At 44.0% G+C, this 26,270-nt stretch overlaps 1 long non-coding RNA gene across 1 annotated transcript in view; it reads left to right on the forward strand.

Moving 5' to 3' along the window:
- Positions 1-21,876: 21,876 nt before the first annotated feature.
- LOC116216423 overlaps positions 21,877-26,270 on the forward strand; it is a 33,050-nt gene continuing 28,656 nt past the window's right edge. Inside the window, exon 1 of the long non-coding RNA XR_004159136.1 lies at positions 21,877-22,090. This is a non-coding gene — a long non-coding RNA (uncharacterized LOC116216423). The remainder of the gene's footprint in view (positions 22,091-26,270) is intronic.

A 26,270-nucleotide genomic window follows, 5' to 3' on the forward strand; every position in this document is an offset into this window, starting at 1 on the left:
TTTCTTTCTTTTTTAACTTGTTTTCTCAGTTGTAACTTAAAAATGCTGACTCACTTGCACTGTGTGCCAACACAAATGTTGCTGAGGAAATCAATCATCGTGAGAGCCTGGTGAGATATAACCCCACAGTGGCACAGGCTTTGAGTGGGCCTCTTTGGTCATTCCAAGTTTCTTCTTCAGACAATCCACCTGGTAATTTCCTTCTTGTCAGGTGAGCCCAAAGGTCTGAGCAGACTTAGGCAGATGTCATGTTGAATGGTTTCTGTGGTGAAAAATTCACAGCAATGTGAGGTTAGTAAATTCATCCGTTGTATCATCCTTGGCAAGACTTCTAAGCTTTTCAGCCTTTGCAAACCTTTAACCATTTGAAAGGTTCTTGGGCTTGCATTTGAAGTGCACAAGCTATTGCCAGTTGCTGTCAGAAATAAATATCTTTGTGTATTCTTCAGAGCTTGTTTTTTGTGCTGAAGAAAACAGGATGGATTACAGGCCTGTTGTGCTGTATCTGAATACTATTCCTGTTGATATATTCATGTTTTCCCTTCCAAGTGAAACCAACTGGAGGAATCATGCAATACTAGATGTGCTGGGAGGATTCTGCATTTTCAGAACATCTGCTCATTGATTCCTCTGCTGAGGTTCCTCTGCTTTACTTTCCTTGGCAGGCAGTTTAAACATAGTTAGATACATTGCAACTGAGCAGTGATCAGGTAACTCAAAGTAACATGGAAATGTGACCTTCATACAAGCCTCTTTCCTTCTCATGTAAAACTGAGTTAAGAACACAGATTCAGGTGCATTTCAGTTGTATCTCCTAGACTCGTTGCCTTGGGTTGCATATCATATAATTGAAAAACAGCCTTTGCATTTCCTTTAGGAGGAAATACATTTTTTTTCAGTTCTGAAAAATCTAGGATATTGCTGTGGCTCATTTGAAGATGGTCGTGTGATTCTCTAGGTTGTGATTGCCTGGCTGTAGCTGGTGTATTGGAAGGCACTGACTTGTAAGATGTTCCTGGATACCTTAATTTGTGTGCCTCAGATGATTTTACATGCTTATAAAAATGAACACAAAGCATCTTCAGCGTTTCTCTCACTTCTCCTAGATTCTACTTGAGGGACTTCTTAGTTTTGCCAATGATTTTGCTTCCCAGTAAAACAATGTGTCTGAATTCATGCTCTGTGTGTAAGTCTGTCTGTGTATGTGATTTCATTGTGTCCTAACCTCCCCAAAAGTATGGGCCTGCTGGTTGGTTTTTTGACTGAATTTGGCAAAATAATTGAGATTTCAAACCGAAGTTCCAAGAATGCTTTAAAAAGAAGGGCTAGGTAGGTACAGGAGAGGACTTTTTTTGTGCTACAGCCACCCTGGTGCTGTCAGCTCTGATCACCTTTTATCGTGTATCAGTGAAACTGCACGGGAGTGGGCCCTTGGAAATCAGTCTTCAACACGTGTCAGACGTGGATTACTTGTTAGTACTGGTGGTTTTGGTACAGTTAGAATAGAGGAGAGGAGGCTGGGTTGAAAACCTGGAGTTTTGTCTTTTGTTCTAGACTTTTGAGATTTATGGTTTTCCCCTGTATGTAGTCAGAATTTTGCAGTTATGTCCTAGGCACTAGAGAATCTGTCCCTAGTGCACCTATCCTTCAAATTGGGTATTTACTGTGTCACAGAGCAGTATGACTGCCAGATTTCAACATAGCTGTGGCTGTCTTTACACCAATTTTTGCTGAGGTGTTGAAAGATTTGAAAATAAGGCCTTTGGGACTAAGCGGTGAGCAGAGCAAAGATCAGAGTTTGAACTTGCTTGGAGGTCTTGTGTTGCTGAATAAACAGACTGACATTTTTGTTTGGGGCATCATTTCTAAACCCACCGTGTTCGTAGAAATCAAGCGTAAGGAACAAGTTCAATCTAGCAGGTCATCTGATCAGAAATAGCAGTGAAGAATGGAGGTATTTGCAACAACAGCTGTTAGGATTTCTAGAAGGAATGAGTTCAGATAAACATTAAATCTCCATTTTGTCTTAATGCCAGTGATGGAGAATGAATGACATTATGGAAATGTGAAATGCTTTCCTCTACCATCTTCAGCCCAGGCTCTTGCAACAATTCAGCTTCTGCCAACTTCTCTTCATTCATTTGCTGATTCAGCCAAGCCCTTGTAGAGCTGGGTAACGGTGTTATTTGCATGGGAGGTGAAGATGATGGAGAGATGGGTGTCATATGTGTACTGCTGACAAGTCACTCCATGGTGCCACTGAATCTTCTCTACAGGCTTTATATAGATATTGAACAGGCTGGGTGAGGGGAAAGAATTTTATGTTATTCAGCAGGTGGAAAAGGTTTTGGAGGTTAAGGAAAGAGCAAGTGCTTATCATAAATCTCTTGAGCTTACTGGAGATTGATGTAAGGGATGTCTGAAGACGTATCAGCTCAGTTCCAAAGGGCTGTGGACAGGCATTTATTTTCAAACAGCTGAGCTGGCTGGAGATCTTTCAGCCATTCCAGATGCTTGCTACCATCCCTCTGCTGATGGTTGCCATACCCATTGCTCTGCTGATAGAAAAGGTAGTCCAAAGTCTTCCTGATCTATCAGGTGAAGTCTCTCAGATAGTTGTAAGTGCTGATAAAGGTGGTATTATTTAAAACAGCTGAAACTGCATTACCTTTACAAGAGAGAACATTCACATTACTGTGAGTTTTGGAAATGAGAGAAAGGAGAAAAGAAGACCTCAGCCCATCCTACAGAGCATTCCCACAGCCCCAGGCAGTTTCTACATTGCCTCCTGAGGGCCTGAAGATGGGCGAGGCATGTGTGTGGGGCTAGGTACATCTTCTGGAACAGCTGCTGTTTTGGGGTTTGCTTTTATGAGTGAACATGTGCTTGGATATTTTGTATAGATCTTGTGCTTAAAATATATATAAAATGCTTGTTTCTTACATGAGTGACTGAAATGATGTATGTGTGTCAGCCTCCTACAGGGTCACGTACCTCATGTGGCAAAAGCTCAAGTAACCAAGAGTTTCTTATTATCCAACAGATAATATCTAACAGAGCTCTTATAAGAAATTGTTATTAATATATTAATACCACTATGGTTAAAACTGAACCAGCAAGTTAAAATAAAATGTTTAAGCTGGGGCAAAGAAGAAAGCTCATGCATTTGGATGTTCATTCAGAAATGGGAGGAATGGGAAGAACTGGGATGAAAACCTGTGGGTGTTTTTAAGACATCCTGGAATTCTTGCAGGTTTTCCAGATCCAAAAACACAGAACTGCTGGAGAATCCTTCACATGTACACAGGCAAAACAGAGCAAGAATATTGGTCATCCTTGATGGCCATTCTGTCTCTGAACTGGGCCAGAATGAAGCATCCTACCTTAACAACAGTCCAAAACTCTGCTGGAATTTGGACTAGCATCCAAACTCAAGGCACAGGCTCTTCTAAATAAAAATAACTTGATCACAAGCTATTTTGGGGTGATGACTTTCAGACAAGAAATGTAGGGCTTACATAGGTTTTTACTTCTGTCAAATACATCTGGATGCTGTACTCCTTCCTGCCGATACTGTGAACTTGCTCTCTTCAGCTCAGAGCCGAAGAACCACAACTGGAAGCTACAAACAGTACAACAACTGATGTTATTCAAGGTAAACAGCAAGTTTTTTTTTGGTTGTTTATTTATTCCACAGAGGGTATTCTGCTACTCTGGTTGCTGCTGATGCTGATAAAATTTCTGTCATGGCCTGTGATGAACAGCATGCAATGTTGGTTCAAGATAAGAGTCGAAGAGTCTTCTCCAAATAGGAATCCCCATAGATCTGGCTTTTTTGATAGGGTGGTAGTTAACAAAACTGCCAAACCTGGCGCCATTGACATTGCTGCCAAAACTGTCTGTCACCATCCTCTCCCCTTCCCACAGCCCCCAGTAACAAATCTGTTTTTTTCCTGTTTACTTGGATATACCTGGTATTATGATAGGAACAGTTCCCGTTCATGAAGAATGCGGTGGGATATAGCTAGTTGTAAGGGACAGGAAGCAAAGGAGGAAGCAGTATGCTGGGCTATTGTTGTTAATGGCACTGAGCAGCAAATGCTAAAGCATGTTTTACATCAGTGTGAGCACTGCTGCGTATGATGTCCTACTGGGACTGCCTGCACTGTGTGCAGCAGATGGGCAGCAGGAGAGTTTCACTGCTGGGTTCTGAGGTAAGAGTGCTTCCTAGCAGGAGCTCCAAGCAGTCTATGAGCTTCAGTTGATTTAAAGCTTTGGACCTTCTAAATTATTATCCAGTTGTATCCCGGAGCAAGACATATTTGCTGAAGATGTCACAGGAAGTTTTCAGCTGTGCCAAGTGTATAAACTAGATCTTCTGACTCATAGATCTAGGGTTTAATTGAAGGAGTTTTCTTCCTCTTTACATAGCTAGCCTGCCTTCTCTTTGACATTATCCCACCCTCCCCTAATCAGTGGGTGACATCTGATCCCTATGACTCTTCTGCAACCTTTAAGGCCTATTGTATTGGGTCCAAGATCTTGTGTTTTATTTCTGGCTGTTCTAATTTTGAGTCCATCCCCACAATTCCAGGGAGCTCACCCCTGGACTGGCTGCAAGCCCTTGGGAAGCAGGGTTCCCCTTGATGGTACATCCCACTGTGGAGCAGAGATTTCCCTGAACCAGTCACTGTCCTCCACTAAACCCTAGTGTGGAGGATGCCTATTGCCTCCCACGTGCTTCCTGCAATTTCTGCTTAAGTATAGTATTCTTTGCTCTTTCTCTGCAGTTGGAATGTAAAGCTGCTTTCTGTAGATTTAAAGTTGCTGCCTCCTCTGAAGTGGCTTTATTTTAGTGCTCAGCTCAGTGATTCCTACACAGTACTTAACCAAACAGGCATCTGAAGTCCAAATACTTTATTTAGATCTAAGTTAACACGTAGCATTGCTTCTATCAGTATTATGAGATTTTCTTGTGTCTTTAACCTCAGTGTTCTTGGCTCACTTTCTCCTCAAAGCATTTGCAATTTTCAGTTTGGGCAACAGATGTGAAGGACCAAATCCTGCACTAATTTAAGTCTGTAAGAGGAATAGAACTACATCTCTGCACATGAGAACACAGGATGCTGAAATAATTCCACCATTTTGAAAAGCACATGGCCTAGAGGACTGATGCTGAGAGATGTCATTTAGGATTATCTAATTCCTGAACCTGTAAATCCTGATGTAAAGATATATTTTTCCCTGGTTATATACTTTTACTGATGAAGACATTCTTTAAAAAAAAATACAATAAGATTAGATGTTAGATGTGCATCTAGAACTCCTAACTGGACTTATAACACCTTTATAACAGCTTTTTACACAATACACCACTTTTCCAATCCTACCTAGTATCAGAGGCTTATCTCCACCAGCAGAGTCCATGGATTGAGACTGATATTAAAATAATGTTTAACATTTGCACAGATGATGAAAATTCAGTTTCAAGTTCAGTTTTGTAGTTTTGTAGATTTTTATTTTTCAGAATTTGAACTGGCATATTTAAAAATGTGTCCTGTGTTTTTATTCCCAGCTCCTCTGTTTGCTTTGGCTCAATTGCAAGTTTTTATTTTGAGTTTTGCAGCTTACCTGATGCAATACATACACACCAAATTAAAATGACACACAAAATTAAAACGACAGCAGTGTTGAAGTTTTTTTTTTAAAAAAAAAAAAAAAGCCATGTTGTGCTGGAAACATGCTGAAAAGAAATGTTTCAACACTGCTGGAACTCTTTGTTTTCCTGGTTTTCTTCCTGAATGAAATCCTGGCAAAATCAGCTGGATTTTGTGATGAGTTTGGCTCCAGCATAGCAGGATCCTAGCAGTGTTGCTTCTGATGGCTTGAGAAGTGCAGGAGCGGAGGAGCTCCCAGCGCGGAGGGTTTTGTTCCAGGAGAAGAGTCCTCCTGGTCTATGAAGAGGAGCGATTCAATGTGCCTTCCGTTCGGGAGTAGGAGGGGAAGGAGGGAGAGGGACGAGGACACTTCCCTCGCAGCGCTTTGTCAGGGCTTCTGGCCAAGAATGTAAGTCTAAATTCAAGTCGTCGAGTACTGTGCCAGATCCTGAGAGTTTGGGAGTCCCTTTGTCCAGAAGCTTGCAAAAGTTAAGGTAGTTGCCAAATGGGATGTGTGGCATCCATGTAATACATCTGACGCATGAAAATGGGTTCCCGTTGAGCTTACCGTGGTGCCTGAGGCAAAAGTACTTCTGATTCCCTGCATGATGCAGTAATTACTGGGCTGCTGCTGCTTGCCTTAAACCCGGCTACAGTGGCAGCTCAGGACAACCGCCAGCCTCAGGTCAGGCTGAGGCAGATGGCACGCACTCAGGGAGGGAAGGTGGGGCTGTCTTTGGTTCTGCTCTTTCTCTGGGATGAGAGGAGAGGACCTGATGGCATTTGCATTTCTCCTTAGACTCAACCATTAAGTCTGGTGACAGAAATGAACCTTTCGCCCTGGACATGAGCCAAGAAACTATTTTCTCTCTCTTTTTTTTTTTTTTTTCTTTCTTCCTATCTAATATAATTCTTTTTCTCCCGTCTCTTTCATAACTGTCATTTTTATGTATCTCTGGAACATATCACGTACTACTATCACGCGCTGTAGGTGTGCTCCCTTATTCCTTTAGCTGTGTTCTGCTTCCCATCTGCCAGGTGAGAGCCTCTCCTTGACTGGCTGATGCTTGCTTGCCATAGGTGACAGGGGGGACTGAAACCATTGTTTCTGCCCCACAGAGAGCCTCTGCATCTCAAAGAAAGGGAAGTCTGCCCTGGAAACCCCATGAGCTGTGTCAACAGGGTTGTAGTGATTCCCATAGGATGAGGCTGCCTGTTTTCCTGTGCTTTGCTGGAAAGTTCAGCCAGTCGTGCTTGTGCAAACCCCTGGAGGGCTCTGAGGCTGAGCAGGTGTCAGCAAGGACGTAGCTGGGGTTGCAGAACTCCTATTACAGGCTGTGCTGGCCAGAGAGGTAATTTGTCTTGGTAGGAATTGTCTTTGTGTTTCACAGGGATGCTGCTGGAGAACAATAAGCAGGGGAAATCCCACAATGACATTTCCCAAGCTAATAAAGTGGGTTTTTCATTTATGTACTGAGAGGGGCAATCCCAATCTGCTGAGTGATGTCCTGTGCTGAGGGGTTGTCAAGGGCTGCCAGTGGAGTTGCTCTGATACAAGACACATCTTTGCAGAGACATTGGTTCTGACATGTACTGCACTAAGAAAATAAAGCTGTAGAATTTTTGAGGACTGTCACAGCCTGGGTAACTGTGCTGTGTTTTGGGACACAACTCAGCCGCTCCAGTTCCACAGGTAGCAGCACCGCTTGTCCTCTACAGCCTGTGCCAAGAGTGGGGTTTCCTCTGCAAAGCAGGGCACGGTCTCTCCTGTCCGCCTGAATTGGGTTGGAGAGCATGTCCTTTCCCATCTCAGCAACACAGGAGCAGGGGCCTCCCAGTCCCCCACCATCTCCTCCGTTTGCATTGGGATTGCTTTTTTCTCGGCCTCTCTGACTGCAGTGAGCCATCCTTTCCCTTTCTGCCCTGGGCTGGCTGTGAGTGAGGCTTCCTCTGTGTCCCTCCTGTGAAGCGGACTCACTTCCAGTGCACTACAGGCAGGCCTCTATTTGGATGAACATCCCTGTTAAATATGTATGAAGCTGACTGACTGCAGCTTCCTACTTGTCCAGGCTTTATTCCTTTTTTATTCATTTGCCTTCTGCTTTATTGGGACTTTTTTACTTAGTAGGAAGAACGTACTCATCTCTGTGAGTTTTGACTTATTTGAGAGACTGCCCTCAATTTGTTTGTCTTTAAAACTTCCTCCCCTCCTCCTCCACTCCATCTCTTGCTCTTTTCCTTTTTTTTTCTCCTCTGCAGCTGCTGGACAGCTTTGTGACCACCAGTCAGGATGGCTGTTTGCCACTCTCTTGTGATTACTGCCATGTGCTCTTCCCCTTGTGCTGCTCCCTGTGTTCTTCCCCAGTCAAAGAGAAATTCTCCTCTGCAGAGCCTGGGCACAGTTGTTCCTTGTCTGATGCAAGAGATCATGCTTAGCTCTGACTCCATGGAAAGCCAAGCATTTAATTTGGTGATTTTTGCCTTATGCTTCTCCGTATAACATGAGGTGTTCATTTGGCATTTATGTACTCTTTTGTCAGGGCTTTGACTCACCTATGTTTGGCAAGTGGTGGCTATCTCAACCTGGGTGTTTGTTGCCACTGTGCCACAGCCGCCAGGCAAACAAACACATGCTTGTGCCTCTGTGGTGGCAAGGTGAAGTCTTTCATGAGAGCCTGTGATGCAGCCAGGTTGTGGATGGTTGGTGGTTGGCTCTCCTGTGGCCAGGGAGGCTATAAGGAGGTCTCACCATAGCTGAATGAGCTGGAGCTATGCTTGTCAGCACTTCCAGCACTGGTGGTGAAGGTTCATCAGGAAGTTGGGGTTTCATAAAAGACTTTTGTTTTGAGTGGGGCAAATATCCTCCTGACGGCATTGGCTGCGTAAGGGTGTACTCACCCCGTGAGCTGGAGTAACCCACCTGCGCTGTGCCTGAGGGCTTTGGCTGGGGTTTGCAGGCATGCAAAAGGAACTTCAGCACCCAGTTCCTGACAAAGCTTTGCCTTTGAAACCTTCAGGGTGTTGTGATTTCCCATCCTCTCTAGTCATCAGGAAATCTCTCAAGATTAAGAAAAAGCAAGAGAGATCTCCAAATGCACATACTGGCCTGCAAGCAGGAGTTCCACTCACTGAAGTGAGGGCTGGTTAGAAGGCTGCCAGAACATGGATGCCATCAGTTGCTTGGAGATTTTACGAAATATATGCATAGTGACTCCTCCTGGAGGAGGAGCAGTGTGAGGTTCTTCCTGGCAGCCCTTCTGATGCCCCTCGGGAAAGCGAGTGCCTTAGCTGTCACAGGCCTGGGAAGGAGGATATCTGCACCCTTGAAGGGGTTTCGTGCCAGGTGGCAGGCACTTTGCTGGAAAGGGAACACCTGGTGTCCTTGTCCTGCCTAACCAGGACAAAGAAGAGCTTTCCCTCTACTGAAGTCACTCCTACATCTCCCTGCTTGTTTACTCTGCAGGGAGGCCCACACAGCCTGCAAAACGCCCCAGCCTCTGACAGGGGTGTGTCGTGCCTCTGCTGACACCCAGCCAAGGCTGCCTGAATAATGGCAGCATCAGCCTGGATCAGGGTCAGCTCACGCCTATGCTCCTGCCTGTATGGGCCTGGTGCTGAGCAGGGAGGCCCCTTCACAGCAGGGGCAGTCCCTTCCATGGGCAGACCCAGAATCCAGGGAGGCGGTGGCCTCCCTAAACTGCCAGGGTTGGTTTTTTACTTATCTGAAGAAATAACTTATCTAGGTCCATGGATGCTTATAAATATTCGGTTACTTCAGTATTGATGCGTAAATTCAAAACTACTCTTGGTTAAAATCTCAGAACAAAATTGTAGTCACTGTTAACCCAGAATGCTGACTGGTACTCCCATCCAACATCACTGTGCATTTTCCATTGATATCTTATGATGAAGCCATGAAGCCATGAAGCCTGGCATCTTTCAATTTTATAATAGGAACACATTCACAACAACAAAAACACCAGTGAAGTTAATACTGTCCAGGTCACTGGATTAAAACCCATCTATCAGTTGTTTATCCCACTACCTTTGGCTTTTCCTGCACCTGTTTCCACAAGCGCTGGAGCACTCATGTTCCATCTGTCTTTTCTGCGGTCACATGAAATCATCTGGGAGTATAAGCATGATGATGAAAGACAAGTGTGGTGGATTTCCATCTCTGGGATTAAGGGGAACCTGAAGAAAGATTCCCCCACAAGCTGGCTCTTATTATCAGCGCTAACATCTTAGTCAGCACAATCTCTGACTGCCAAAATTCAAAGCTGTGTGCTGTCACAGCCACAACCTCTGCAGCTTCCTGGTTACCTGGATTAAGCTAAGGTTGAATCCTACAGGAGCTCCTGTTCATCTGGCAGGAATGACTGAGCCCAGGTCAGATAAGTGTCAGGCATCTGAAGCTGAATGCATGACCCTGCTCCTCTGGAAGCTGCTGGAAAATGTCCCATTTGAATTAAAAAAATAATGACAAGGCCGAGGCCTGTAGTGTGTTGAGCATTCATGGACATTGACTGGAGCGCGAGGCTGCAGGAAATCCCTCATGTTTTGAAGAATCATCTCTGTGATACCAACATGATACTCAAGTGAGGTATTGCATATTTAAGTACTCCGAGTTTCCAGGAAGAAAGGATGTGCGGATACTGTGACTCACTAGAAGAATTACTTCTAGTGACTCAAAAGCTTGTGTGCTGATGTTTCCTAGTTTGTCTCTGTATTCCACCATGGGCCCAAAACCCTGCTTTGAGGACTGGAGAAAGTTGGCAACCTTGAGGATCCTCCCTGTCCTTGTGCAGCACTCTGGTGGGAGAGATTAACCTCTCATTGCCTCATCAGTATAGCCTAATTCAGTTCTGAGTTGTTACAACAAATGAATTGGCAGCCCAGGGATCCAGAAGTCTGATGGTGGCAGTTTTGCTTGAAAGAGGGACTTTTATTTTGCCTAAAAAGTGGAGACTTTTGCCTAAAAGTTAATGGTGCAGGACACTTGGGCTTTGATAAAATTACAGAGGGATTTCTGGAGTCTTCATAAGACTCCTCAGTGGTGGTGTGCAGGTTTGGGAATGATCTCGTGATTTGAAGATTCTGTCGGTGTGCTTACTCAAAGATGATAGATCCTAGGAAGAGATAGGTCCAGATAGATTTAAAGTTGGGGAGCTCTTCAGCCCTGCCTATCTTTTTCTTTCCTTCTTTCTTTCTTTCTTTCTTTCTTTCTTTCTTTCTTTCTTTCTTTCTTACTCTCTCTCTTTCTCTCTTTCTCTCTTTCTCTCTTTCTCTCTTTCTTTCTCTCTTTCTCTCTTTCTTTCTCTCTTTCTCTCTTTCTTTCTTTCTTTCTTTCTTTTGAAAGAGGACAGAAAGAGATGTCACTCTTATTCTTGTTTTATAGCTGACTGACCAGGAAACCATTCCCATTGGGCAAAAGGTGAAACTGAGATCCTTTGTAGCTGTGTGTTTTTGTTTCCTATTATTACTGCAGGGAACCAAACTCTACAAAACGTGAGTACTACACATTGAAATGAATCCAGATAGCTCATTTCCTCTGCTCTTAAACCAAAGTGTGTGCTGCTGTCAGCCTGGAAAAGCAGTATATTCATGGCTGGGAATGAAGAATATTTCTTCCCAAAGTTTGTGATAATTTTTGCACTTAATTCATACATGAGAAACTTAGTAAATCATGTTTAAAAACTGAGTTTTTTTTTCCTAAAACTAGGTCTTGAAATATAAGGTGCCTCAAATATCCAAGACTAAAAGGAAAGCTTTAGAAAGAGACGAAGCATGCCCTCATGTGGCAATGTTTTTTCCTTATAATACCTGTTTGTTTTGGTCTTAATTCTGAAAGAATTTGTTACAGTGTGTTATGTCACTACATCGGAATTGGCATTCAGAACAGGCATTCTGTTACAATGCTGGTGTACACACAAAATGTTCAGAAATAATTATATGGGCTCTTATTCTCTCGTTACTTGAGTCTGTGCATGAGTGCTTTTATTTTTATTCCAAAAGAAGAATAGTTCCACTCAGGAATTCTAAAATAAATAAGGGCGTGAATTAAAACTTGTCGTGTCCTCTGATACGTGGGAAAGTTGCTTTCCATGACTGAAAACAAAGTTTAAAATTATTACAAAGTCATGGATGGACAACTTTGTTTTAAACCAGAATAATTGATTTTGAAGTCAATTTAAAGCTAGACCAAAATAAACCAAAAGTGAAGTAAATGTTCACAGAGCCTGGACTGGCCTGAGTATCTCGCTTTAAAGATCGTGTTATTTGTTGAGCCGGTAAAACTTACTTGTTGTGTCCGTGTGAGGCCTTCTGAGTGCATGGAGAAACCTTTGGAAAAGTACCTGAATCTGTTGTAAATTTACAATTTTGACATAGAGAGATTGCATTTTAAAAACCCTGCTGACATTATTCTGTTAAATGTTTTGAAGTTCAGGAAGTTCTAGTCTTTCCTGAGACAGCATCACCTGCTTTTACCATAAATAGACTTTCTTCCTTTATTTCCCAAATTTAAACAGCAAAGGGTGATTTATACGAATTACTGGGTCCTAACAACTCACCAGAACTGCCTAATAGTACTTTTTGATTGATTACAGATTGATTATTATCTTGTTAAAAGTGGATGAAGATCATGAGGTGCCTGGTTCAGAGATGTGTGGTGGTCACCTCTCACTCCCTCCAATTCTGAGAGTGGTTTGCAGAGTCAGGGAATATGAGAAGTAAGAAACAGAGCAGCTGATGATCCTTAACTTAGCTGGGGAGACCTGAACATGTATGACTGCTGTGGGTGGTCTGAGTTTAGGTGCTTGAGTTGTAGGTTTTGGTGTGGATATGCACGTTGCTTTGAAAACACTTTAGGTTGAATGAGAAATTAATTCCTTATATCTTTCCCCTAGGATCTAGTTGACTTCAGTGGAAGCGAAATCCTTTCTTAAAGACGTCTCAGCCATCTTCATTCATCACATCCTCAGCAATGCTGAGGATGAAGCTGAAACTATTGAGTTTCCTTTGAAAAAATTTTGTGCTGTACTTTGCTGGCTGGTTACTTAACTTCATATAGACCTTCTCTGGTTGTTGCATGTCTTATAATTTTTAAGATTTTATTTCATCTGCTTTATAAAGTGTAGGGAAATTAATGATTTATGAAATTCTTCCCAGTATTTTAGAGGCATTAGTACATATTGAAGAATGGGCAATCACACTGTTGTTCTCATGGGAATTTTAACAGAAAGTAAGGCTGCTAGATTAGCTACAATCCTGCTCTTACAGACACAATTCTTGTACTGTTTTTGTACTTTGTTAAAAAGCTCATATGTGAGAATGTGTACTTGTACCAAGCCAAATACTTCAGCACCATGAGAATCCCACCAGCTTCATCTCCACGCTGGTAATGAACACGGGCCTGGATACGTTCAACCTGCAGAAACCATCTTGTGCTGTTTACAGTCAACTACAGCAATGTCCTTCCAGTGTTGACTTTGATGCAGTAAACAGAAGTGCCATTTCTGCTTTGCTTTGTCTTCTTGCTGTGCCTTAGGCTGTTCAAAGCTGTTCTCTGCTTGCTGTTACCAGGCAAGGATGCTTTGGATTTGGAAAAAGACAAGTGGGGTGGCTCTGTTGGAGAAACTGAGTCAGCCCTGCAGCATCTGGATCAACTGTGTGCCTCTCTGCACATTTGCATAGCCTCAGTTGGTCCCTGAGCCCTGAGTTTCCAGCTGTGCCTGAGCAGTACTAATGCCCTAACAGCAGCTGCATGGAAGCTCAGAATGTACCAGCAGTGCAGTTTAAGTGGAGATGCTTGCTGATTCAGCTGGTGAGATGAACTTGTTGCCTGACTAAATACTGATGGCACAGCAACTTGAGAAACTGCTCTGAAGAAATGGGTGGGCCCCAGGCACCTCCCCGCTTGCTATTGTGTTGTGCTCTCAAGACTGGTTTCCGTTTTCTGGACACCCTTTGCTTCCTGCTCTTCTGCTTGTTTGGCAGGAGATGCTGGCCAGTTGGCTGTGGGAGGCACTCAGAAGTAAACTGAGACCTCTGTCAGGGAAACAAAGCCTGCCCTATAACCTCACAGAAGGCATGAGGTGTCCACTTATGGTCCTGTCATTAGTCTGTCAGTCTGAACAAAAACTATGGAGAGATGAGCAGCCAGGGGAACAGCTGGCTCCTGCCCTGGCCCCACGACACATAGGAGATGCTGGCAGGAAAGGTAGGGACAGGCAGGGAGTGATGCCTCAGAGAATGAGCTGGGCAACCGCATTTGCTGTCCCCTGGGCCCATCTGCTCCTGCTTGTCAAAGGCGATGGCTGTATGGTCGTCAGAGACTTTGAGGCATGTAGGCTGTAATCCAGCTGGCTCTGCTGATTACAGACTGGGAATTGCTGCCCCAACTCCAACCACCTGAACGAGTCCCCACGTTGCCACATGAGCTTGAAGAGAGCTAACCCTGAAAATGGTGGCACTGCAGTCTCCTTGTCTTTATCACTCCTGTTTGCAAGTATAAAGGTGATGGAGTTGGGTCTGTGTGTCCTGTCACAGCTGGGTTGGACAGCAGCAGGGCTATGCATACCCTTTTTACTCCACTCTGGTTTTGGTCCTCCAGATTGCTCAAGCTACCTCTGAGGTCAGCTCAAGATCCTGCTCTCTGATGGGTTCTTGCAAGAAGAAGAGTAGAACTGATCTGGGCCAGGAAAGTTCTCAAAGTGTATGTCCAGGTCTGCTCCTCTTCCAGAAGGGCCTACAACAACAGCATCTTTTATACAAGGAGTTGACTTAAATAGGACTGTGGGCCCCTGCTGTCAACTGAAAATTTGCATAAATACTTTCTCAAGTAATGAGATTTTTCTGACTTGAACAAACATTGCACAAGAAGCAGAGAGGGAGTGTTTGCAGAAAAGGCAAGTCTGCTACGCTGCTGCCTTAGTTGAGAAATTGGGCTAGTACCGACCACTAAACATAGGCCATGAATTTGGTTTTTCTCAAGTTGAAGCTCCTCAGCATAGTTGAACTGATATGTTAATGTATCAAAGTAAATGTTGCCAAGAGTCAGCTTCTCTGGTTGTGGCAGTGAGGAGACCAGAAGGTCCCATGACATCCATTCAGGCCACCTCTGTGTAAGTCTAATGGACTAGAGATGGCCATATGGTATAATGAAGCAAGCTGTCCAAAACTGCAGGAAGAGGGAAGATCTCTGCAATGCATTCTCTGGTGGTGTGAGAACAGCAAGGACAATGGCATGCAAGCTGATAAATTAATTACCACCCACCTGATCACCATTTGTGGTACATTCGGTAACCCCAAAACCCAAGAGCCGTCCCCTTTTTGAGGAGGGTAGGAGGCAGGGGAGAAAAGAGTCTGTTTAGCATTACACTCCTACTGCCTTTTCCCCTGGTATCTCTCACCGCATTTTCCAGGGGATGCAGTTATTGTTACTGCAGCTTAACAATGGGGAAACCGAGGCACAGCTGTACAGTGACTTATCCTTTCTCATTGTAAAGCTTCGAGGAGGATCTTGGTGTCTTGGGTCCCAGCCAGGTAGTCGCAACATGTTAAGTTGTAAGTGGTATAAAAATAGCTGTTCTGATCTCTTTATTTAGAAGGCCTAACTTCCAGAGGGAAGCAGGTAGAGGAGGAATGGGTAAGCCCTGATGCTGGGGCTGCTTTTCCTTACTAGTTCTGCTGTCAGTTCCCTTTTACCATTTTACATATGGTCACTTGATACCAGCAGCTGCTCTGGGACATCTGTATCTGTCACATCCTTCTTTTTCTTGCGGTGTCCAAAAGCTTCAGAGAACCACAAAAAAAAAAAAAAGGCATTAAAAAAAAACCTCCTAGTAGCTGAGTTTCCTCCCAGGCTCGGTTCTAAACATGTCACTTTAATGATGTCTAAACTACGCAGTGCTTGATGAGCAAAACATTACTATCTTCTAGCCACATTTGTTTTCTCTGTCTCCCAGAGCATTATAGTCACCCGGGGAGAACTGCATGTTCTACTTTGCTGCTGTAAAGCTATTATGGGTATGAAAAGTTCCCATTAATCTGCTCCACACATGGATGTTTCTGGATAAAGTTCAGTAGCCAGATCCCTCTTTCTTTGTGTGCATCAAACGAAGCAGAAAAACGCCTCCAATTTAAAGACATCAAATGAATAACCAAATAGATGAGATTAATTTTTGTTTAATACATGTGGGCAATGAAGCCAATGGCCAGTGTTTGTATGCAGACTTTTCTTGGGAGTTCATTACTAGCTGAGCCTGTAATAAGTTAATGCAGAGATTCCATGGAAATAGGGGGTTAATTATATGCAGAGGATGTTGGCCAATGTACAGCACTGAACAACAAAAATAGCCCAAAGTCTTGCGCTTTGGATGTGGAATCAATTAACGAGGTCCACGGCATGTACCAGAATTTGTTAGGATAGTTGTACTATAAGGATGCTTTATTAATTTTTTCTCTAAAAAGCTAAGAAAATAAGTGGATAATAGAAGAGCAGGGACTGAAAGACATGAGCCTGGTAATAAAACATTGGACTTTGGATTGTGGCCAGAGCAAGCCTTTCAATGGGCTTGAAGTTTGGACTGCAACAGAGTTTGAACTGCCTTTCACTAACTGTCCGAAAGGTTACGAGTGCTACACAGAGAGAAGTGCTGCTGTTAGTTTACCAGCTCCCTGCTCTCTGCTGGCAAGAGCCTTATGCTCCTAATACGCCGTAGCCCTCAGACTGACTGATACCAGCATGTGGCACGGCGTGCTGCAGGCTCAGCTCTGAAGACCAAGCATAAAAATCCTGCTTGATGCTGGCTGGCACAGACCAAATTTCCACCCCCCCCCCCCACACACACCCTTTTCCACATCTGGTCCTAATATAAAATGTGTCTTTCTGTCTATTTTTTTTTTCCTTGCCACATCTTTACAAATGGCTTCTCTCAAAAAATAGCGTGTTCCCCCCTCTCCTCTGTGTTTCTAGGTTTTAGAGTTGTGTGTATGTCTGGTAGTTTAATGACATAGTTACTGAACAGTGTGCTTATACAGGGATGTCATTTCACAGAAAAGGCAGAGAAAGAAGAGTTTACTTTTCTTTTTCTATTTTCAGAGGCATTAAATACTCCCACTTCTAGTTGTGATGAGTTTTCGAGGAATCCCATAAACAGGTAGTGTACAAATTAAAAAAAGATCTGAGCCATTTTCACTAATTTTCATTTTAATACAGCCCTGGGCAGCTCCAGGCTCTTCTCAAAGTCCATCAGCTTCCACTGTTGTTTTCCCTTCTTTTTCTCCCCTTCATAGACTTATCCCCAAAGCCATTGGTTTGTTCCTGGACACCGTTGCTGAAGCAATTGGATAGTGTCACCCCCGGTGGAGGCGAAGGCCACGAGTCTCCATAGAAATGCCAGCAGGGAAGGGTTTTTTGAACTAATCAGCATAATCCCAAGCAGCTCTGTGGGTTGTAATCTGTGGGGTTCCCACCACATTCTGCTGTTTGTGCTCAGCTCCCTGCCAGAAAGGTGGGCCCAAATGTTTTAGCATGTGGGCCCCCAGAGGGACCTGGAGAGGCCTGGAGGTCTCCGAGGGGGCCCACCTGAGGCCCTCACACCCCTGCAGGCCCCTGCCCTGCTGAGACAAGGGCAGGGTTACTGCTAGGGTGGGTGTTAGCGTTCTGCAACACTGCAGCTGTAGGTGGGGGGCACGCGGGAGAGAGAGGTTCACTTGGTCAGCAGAGGCAATGCACGGGGACCACCCTGACCTCTCCCCTGCCCGCCTGGCTGCTTGCAGTTAAAGTGTTACCAGCCAAGGTACAGCAGAGCTGGTGTGTGCCTCGCCTCCCAGGGCACCCGGGGACAAGGCTGGAGCGGCAGGAGGGAAAGGTTATTTTCGTGGCAGCTCATTAGGCAGATGGGGGGAAGAGAACGCAGGGAGGTCAGGCAGGAGGAGGATGCGGCAACCAAGCAGAGGCAACCAGCCTCAGGCGGGGCAGATCTGTGAGGAGACATGGAAGCTATGGGGCTCATTAGTTAGGGTCCAGCCTGTCATAGGAGTCACTGCTAATACTTGTGTTTTCTGAGACATTGCATGAGAACGGGCACCTCATTTTGCCTGCAAGACCGTGGCTTGCTTCAGGCACTGAGTTACAGGTTTGTTGCACAAACAACAAACTCTGGCATGGTAACTCCCCAGTGCTCCCCAGTACTTAGGAAGCGTTAGAACACCAGCAGGCTGCTTCTGCCCTCTGGCTTGCCATTTTAGATGGCTAAGGAATGCCCCAAGTATCCGTATTGCCAATCAGCTGCCTCATTCATATTCTGTAACTGATTCAATTAGGGTCAACACCAAGGGAAAAGTGAAAGTCCAGCCCTGCTCATGCACTGAGCCTAAGACAACAGCATTTTCTTGTTTTCTGAAGAACTGGGGATAAGAGAAGGAGTCCTGACGATCTCTGGATTTGTTGGCTTAAATTCTTCCTTGTTTGGAAGTGCTTTAGCATAGGGAGGCCAGCTGCTGACACAGCTGAATAGTACCTTGTTCCATGCCTTCAACTCAGCTGAAACTATTCACAGAGCAAGAATGGACGATGGAGTCTAGTTGCTTTGTAACTAATCTGAGTGAGGAAGTATAATTATGATAGTTATCACTGGGGGACATTTCAAAGGGAATGCACGCTAGATATTGTGACTAAGCACTTAGTTTGTTCCATCAAACTGCTTCCAGCCCAGCAGCTAGCTCAGTGTACGTAATAACTCTGTTGACTTCAATGAGATCCTTCAGCTCACATCAGCTGAGTACTTGTTCTGTCAGAGTGGGCCATAGAGCAGGTGTGAGACATGAGACGTCACCTCACCTGCTCCCTTTTTCTCTTCCTCCAGACCCTCAGCCTTCAGGCTGCTTTTCAGCATTTTGTCTTGTATAGTTTCAAATGAATCAAGCTACATCTGATATTACTCTTAAACCACTTGATTATTTCCCCTTTAAAATTCAGATTTTTGTTCGCACTCAAATAAAAATACATATCAATATTTTATAAATATCTGTAGTGTATCCCTAGGCACAAATTATATTGTAATAATAAACTGGCTGGCTTGTTTTAATAGTTCCTGGCTTTTGGCTTTACGTAATACTGCAGGTGTGAATCTAGTAGCAAAACTGTAGGTGTGAATTATTATGTCTCCATAGAAATGCCAGCATAATAGTTTGTACTTTATTGTGCTTTATTGCTTAATTGGCTTCTTCCATAAGGATTCTGCAGTTATTACTAGGAAATAATGCCAAGCTTTTCCAGGAAAAGAGTGATACATATTTACAAAGGTCAGTCTGATTTTAGGGCATGACTGGGTGTGGAAAGTGAATGAAAGATGTTATTAAGTGAATTAAAAGAGTGAATACTAAGTCCTCAATAAAAAGAAGAGCAGGCTAAAAGATGCTCCAGAGCCCCAGAGAGCTGGCTAATTTTCTGGCAAATGTTTGGGGATTCCCAGGTGATGAGTGATACCTCTGGCTGCTTATACGCTCTGTGATCTCCTCTTTCCTCTCTGTCCTTCCCACTGCCATACTTCTGCCAGAAAATTAAAGAAAATCAAAGTCGTATTTGCAGCAACACAGAGGCCCAGATCCCATTGCAGCTGTGGCCTGTGGGAGCACACTCCTGAGCCACCCCTACCATTGACTAGCCCTGAAGCAAAGAGATGCAGGCAGCACTTTGGATCTCCACTTGTGGGTTGTGCTGCTATTTGGTGAATTCAAAATCTTTATCAGTGATCCTGATGATGAGATTGAGTGCACTCTCCGTAAGTTTGCAGGTGACACCAAGTTGGGAGGGAGTGTTGATCTGCCAGAGGAGAGAAAGGGACTACAGATGGACCTGGATAGACTGGATTGATGGGCCAAGGTAAAGTGTATGAGTTCCAACAGGGTCAAGTGTCAGGTCCCGCATTTTGGTCACAACAACCCCAATCAACCCTGGGGAGGAGTGGCTGGAAATCTGCCTGATGGAAAGGGACCTTGGTGTACTGATGGACAGTCGACTGAATCACAGGAGGAGATCACAGCAGTGTGCCCAGGTGGCCAAGAAGGCCAGTGGCATCCTGGCTTGGATCAGGAATGGTGTGGTGAGCAGGACTAGGGAAGTCATCCTGCCTCTGTACTCGGCACTGGTGAAGCCCCACCTTGAGTACTGGGTTCAGTTTTGGGCATCTCCATACAGAAAGGACATTGAGGTGCTGGAGCAGGTCCAAAGAAAGGCAACAAGGCTTGTGAAGGGCTGGTGAATATCCCCTGTGAGCAGCAACTGAAGGAACTGGGACTGTTTAGTCTGGGGAAGAGGAAGCTGAGGGGAGGGGAGATCTTATTGCTCTCTTTAAATACTTGAAAGGTAATTGCAGTGAGAGTGGGCTGGTTTCTTCTCACTGGTGACAGGTGACAGGACAAGGGGAAATAGCCTCAAGTTGTTCCAGGGGAGGTTTAGGTTGGATATCAGGATAAACTTCTTTACAGAAAGGGTTGTTAAGCACTGCAATAGGCTCCCCAGGGAGGTGGTTGAGTCACCATCCCTGGATGTGTTTAAAAATCATTTGGAAGTGGTGCTCAGGGACATGATTTAGCAGAAGATTGTTAGAGTTAGGGTAGTATGATTAAGTCATGGTTGGACTCGATGATCTTTTCCAGCCTCAGCAATTCTATGACTCTATGATCAAATGAACAGGGAGAAGTTCCAGGCATGTCAAGGTGCCCCGCACTCAACCTGCCATGTGAACTCCAAGACACCTCCTGTAAGCACTGACATGCTGTGGTGTGAGCACTAGGAGTGTATTTCAGTAGTTGTAATGAGTGAAAGCTGCTACTCCTGTGAATCACTCAAATTTCCACCATATACTCCTGCTGAATTTTTTCCTCCTCCCTCCCCTTTTCTCATCAGCTGTGTGCCTATTCCTTCTCACATTCATTGATGGCTTCTGTTCCTCATTTAAGCCTTTTGATGTCTGTCTGGAAATGCTGCCTCAGAGTAGGGGTATACACATGCTTTCAGCTAGGTAAAATTTGTAGGTTTCTGCTATCTGGGATCTACCTAGGGGATCCATAATGCTCTTTTTGAGACAGAGAAAGTTCTTACAGAGAAGACTTTGAATTAGTAGTCTTTTCTGAACTACAAGATTTACTATCATGATTCATACACCTTAGCTGTATTACTGCAAATTTGGGTAAAGTGTCAAATTATCCTCCTTCTTATCTTTGAGGAAATGCAGTGCACTCCAGCCCTGTTGACTCTGAAAGCAAACCCTGCACTGCTTTGGTACATGTGAATTGTAAGTACCATTGGAAAAGATCAACAAACCTCTCCTTCTCCCTTCTTCCTCTCCTTCTCTCCTCTCCCTCTTCCCCTTGTGCAGCTGCTTGGAAACCCATGCAGTTCTGCAGATATATACCAAGTTATGAAGGAGATGGAAGCATTTGGAGAGCTGGAACATGATTAGTAACTGTCAAATTACAAGTAAAACTGAAACTCCCTTAAATCTCTCCCACCCCCCCTCTTTGTTATTAGGAACTAGTACATGAGTCTTTGGCTAGTCTGTCATTCCTTGACGCAGTTTGTTTGTGGTTAGTGAGCATCTGAAGCCTTGGGCAAGTAGTTTGGATTTTAGGAAAAAGTTCTACGTGGAAGAAAAATGGAGAATGGGTGAACTGCAGCACCAAGAATCACATGAGGGAGTAGCTGGTATACGCATGCCAATGCAAGAGTCTTCACTCTTTCATAATGAGAGCTACATCTTGACTGCCAGATGAACCACCTCCTTTTGTACTTGAAATTGCAAAATAGCTCTGTAGCAGCTCTAGCAACTGCTCAGAGAGAAAAGAAATAGAAAAACATTTATGGCATCCCTAGCGTAACAGGTGTTTCTACAAAAAAGACTAATTGTTCATTTTCATTTGGCCCTTTGCTGTATCTCTGTTCGGTGCTGTTTCTTTGCCAGGATTGGAACAGAGCCAGCCAACTTTTTGCAGACCCCTAGCAGTGTTTTTAGGCTTGTCACTTTTAGGATTGTTTTGTTGCGTGCATTTCAGTATTGCTTTTTGTTTTAAATTGAGCTGAGTACATTCTATTTATTGTGCTGTCATGCTGTATTTTGTAGAAAAAAAATGTAGAAAAAAAAATTTTTTTTTTCTCATTCCCGATTGCTATGGTGGCCTCAATCTTGGGTTAAATTACAGGAGAAACCCAGAAACAGTTAATCGAATGTTAAACAAAACGAATGAGGCTTGCATGGTGCCCTGAAGGTCATTAGACTCAAGGTCTGAGCAGCTGCCAAGGGGAGCGAGCTCCAGCGCAGGAGCACTCATCTGAGAAACCCCTGCTGCTGGACTTGGAGGGGTCGAACGCAGCACTGACTGCAGGCGCCTCCCAGCTGATCTCAGCTGCCATGGCTGGACGAGGGGTAGGAACTCTTTCCTCCTTATTCTGCTGGTCTAGAGAGCTTTGGAAGTGGATGGGAGGGTCGCGACTTGCCTCTCTCCAGCCTCTTGGCTGCTTCCTTTACTGCAGAGCTAGCAGATAGCTCTAAAATCACGAGGACAGACTGTTGCTGGAAATTAAGCGTGATGAAAGGGCCTGTGAACCACAGCTAATATTTGGAAGTGGCACAGGGGTGCTACAGTCAGCACAGAGGGGCCTGTGTTCAGCTGTATGTCCTGTGAACCACTTTCCATCCCACCCACATCTTTCCATCGTAGTGACTGTTATCTTCTCCCTGCGTCTTGTCTCTTTCCAGCTTTGAGGTGAGAGCGAAATCACAGGATATGGCTGCAAGATGGAAAGAGAGAGGGAGAGCATTGTGATGTCATTCAATTTGAGTGTCTTCTAGTGTTTCTTTTTGGGTTATAGAAGAGCTTTGCTTAAATAATTCATTAAGTGAAAACTGTTGTGAGCAAGGAAGATGTATCCAAGTACTCATGCACTGTTACTCATGAATGTTAGTTTATTAAGCCTACCTATAGATCTCAATGTGTCTGTGGGATGATCTTGCTATTTTATTTCTCATTCATGCCATAATTGCAGGGATCCTTTATCCAGTGTAAACACTGATCTCACTGCATGCTGGAATGACGCAGTTTATAAAATAGGGAGCTGCAATAATAAGAAGGTGTGTTTTCTGAAAAAGTATTAGGTTTCTGAAGGAAGAGTTTACCCAAAGGAAGCTAAGTTTACAGATCTAACTCATTCAGATCTTTCTGGTTCTGAAGCTGACACACAAACACATGCACAAACACACACAGTCCAGTATCTATTTCATGGGCACATTCTTCTCATCTCAGTGTGTAAAGGTCTTGAAAGCAATAGCTACTGGCAGTACCCCAATTCAACATATCTACTAGGTCCTTTCCAGTTACAAAATCACTACGGACACATGCTCAGATGAATGCATGGCTTAAGCTACCTTACTATCAGAAGCAATGAAAGTAGCTGGGTGTCCTCTGGGACTTGGTTTGTGGGCTCTTTGTTTTTTTAGTCTTGGTTTGCTGACTACAGCTCAAGAACTGTTGTTGGAGCAAACTCCCTAGCATAACCCCTGCAAGTAATCCAGCAATCTGCAAGACTTTTTAGATCTAATAATAAACTGCAGTGAGTCTTCATTATTTTCCAGATTTTACGGATTAATGGGCTGCAGGTGGAAGGAAAAAAGGGCAGATTTGGCTTTCTGTAAATTATCTCTGATTCAGTGGATACTTCCCTTCCTTGCCCTCATGAGGACTCACCTGTAGCTCTTCCTCCAGGCTTGGGGCCCCCAGCACAAGAAGGATGTGAACCTGTTGGAGCAGGTCCAGAGGAGGACCACAAAGATGATCAAAGGGCGGAGCACCTCTCCTATGAAGACAGGCTGAAGGAGTTGATCTTGTTCAGCCTGGAGAAGAGAAGGCTTCTGGGAGACCTCACTGCGGGCTTCCAGTTATAAAAGGAGCTTATAACATGAAGGAAATAGACTTTTTATGTGATCTGACAGTGACAGGACAAGAGGGAAAGGCTTTAAACTAAAAGAGGGGAAATTCAGGTGAGATGTTATGAGGAAATTCTTTACTCAGAGGGTGGTGAGGCACAGGCTGCCCAGAGAAGCTATGGGTGCCCCATCCCTGGAGGCGTTCGAGGCCGGGTTGGATGAGACCCTGGGCAGCCTGAGCTGGTGTGTGACAGCCCTACAGCAGGGGGTTGGAGCTGGATGGGCTTTGAGGTCCCTTCCCAAGCCAGTCTATGATTCTATGATCTGTTGGGACTTATGAGGGCATGATCTACCTGTATACTCACAACAGGTATTTTAGATCAACATCAGGAGGCCTAACTCTGCTGACTTAAACATAGCATCTCCAATTTACATCATCTGTGTTTGAACCTAGTGTTATGTGTGTAAGCATGCAATCAGTGGATTGACACTCCCTCCTGGCAGCTCAGCATTTGACCTGTGTACTTGTGAATATTTGTAGTGTCAGGCTAGAGAAATGGAAGTACATCTATGAACACAAATTATCTGTGCTTTCCTGTGTTTTCCTGTGTGCTCAGGTGGGAAATCTTAGCTATAGTAACTACCTGAGAAAGCTTTTTGATGCAAACAATCAGAGTAAACAAATGCCTTGAAGGCAACCCTTGTGCTTTGTACAGGATAAGTACATCCTGAATCTCCAGGCTAACGGGAACAGTTCTGTACAAGCTGACATTAATTTTCCAGGCCTAAATTTCATTTAAGAGCTTGTTTTTATATTGGCAGCGATTGTCATGCTGCCTATTCATACTTCTCAGCCTAGAGGAGCCATGGCCAGGTTTTATCTTAGTGGTCTCTACCCTGATGGTCACTGAAACCCTTTAGGCTTATTTTGCACAGAATTAATAATCGTCAGGCTCTCTAGGAGCTTGGCTCGGGTGCTGTATTTCACTAATAAGTATCCAGTTGAAGAGCTTGTGTTTAAAAAGAATTGTTATCTAACGCTTACTGGCAGGTTTTGACTCTCACATCCCTGTTGAGATTGATTTCCTGTACATGTCTAATTACTGATGACACAGTAAGATATAAGCAAGAAGAGCTATCTTGCAACTGCAAAGAAAGCTTGAGGCCAAGTTCCCTTTGGCTCAAACAGAAGGAGGCCTCATTTTATTTCATTTACTAAAGTCACCATAGAAGGATCCTCATTTGAGAACTTGCAGCAATATAGGAAGTGTGTACAAAACAAGTCCAGACATCAAACAGGGCAACACCCAAAATGTCTCTGCATTTGTAAGCATGCTTCACATCTGCTCAGCTTTGCAGTAGGCATGAAACATAAAACTTGGGATATCTTTCTAATTCGTTTGAATGGATGCTAATTCAACCCGTGGTTTGTTGAAATGGAGGCTGCAGCTGCAGCTGGCTTGAGAAAGTGTTTTAAGGAAAAAAAAAAGAAACACCCTGGAGAAGGAAAGGTATTTTCATTTAAAAAAAAGAAAATTAGAAAAAGATTGGTTTCCTGATCTGATTTACAATACAGCCCGATTAATAGTTGTAGGATCAAATGCCTAAACTGCACCATAACACAGGGAAGGGCAGAGCAAAGGAAGCTGTAAGGCTTTTAGCCCTTTCCTGGGATCTGAGAACAGTCTTTGATCAGAAGGATGCTCACTGATGATAAGAGCGTGGAGGTAAGAAGAGCTTCTGTTTCATAGAGATATGTCAAGAGCATGTGTGAGAATGTCTGGGCAGCCTTTACTGGAGCCTCTGTTAAAATTCTGTGTGACCATATCAAATACAGACTGGGTGACTTCAACAGGGGTACTATACCAAATGTCTTGTATAAAATCTTGCAGTGAGAGCGTGAGCTTGACCGTTTATATGCTTCCATAGGGGCAAGGCTTATTCACAAGTTAGTTAGAGAGATATTGTATTTCATCAGCTGAAGGCAGTTTTATAACAGTGTAAGTACCTGCAAAGCAGAGGCAATACTCTTAGAGATCACATCAATTATAAATGTATATATAGTAGCATCCACCTACATTCGGTACATAATTATAACATGTGGAGAATATATAGAGGATAGGCCTAAGATGTGCACTGTAAAGCAAGTAGCATGTGATGACCTTTGGCTGTGGCAAGGCACTAAATTAGACTGCTCGTTTCCGGTGTAATGTTGTAGTCACTATACTGTCACCTGGATCCAACTGCTGGAATAATTTTTTGCCCACAGTTGGTCATCACTGTCCTTTTTCTGCAAGTTACATCTCTTAAGATGTACTGGCAGAGCTGCTGATTTGATTTGCCTTGTACATTTCAGTCACATTATCTAACCTGTCCATCTGACCATCAGAGAGGGTGTTTGTCCATAGCCTGAGGCTTTTGGCCTGAGGCAAATCATACAGATACAATAAGAGCTATCTGACCAAGAACAATATGGGCTGAGCAGAGTTTGGGGGGTCTGAAAATAAAAGAAAAAATTCTAACAGTTTTACAAGCTTCTATACTCTTTGAGTCCATAAGTACAAGCATCGCTAATCATGGTGTCATTAGACCACCTTCACACTTTAATTAATGTAACTATTTTATCTCTCTCCTCCTACCAGTGTCTGCTCAGACCTTTCAGCATGGAACACTCATTTCCAGG

The sequence above is a fragment of the Meleagris gallopavo genome, chromosome 3, assembly GCF_000146605.3.
Source record: "Meleagris gallopavo isolate NT-WF06-2002-E0010 breed Aviagen turkey brand Nicholas breeding stock chromosome 3, Turkey_5.1, whole genome shotgun sequence".
NCBI classification, from domain to species: Eukaryota; Metazoa; Chordata; class Aves; order Galliformes; family Phasianidae; genus Meleagris; species Meleagris gallopavo.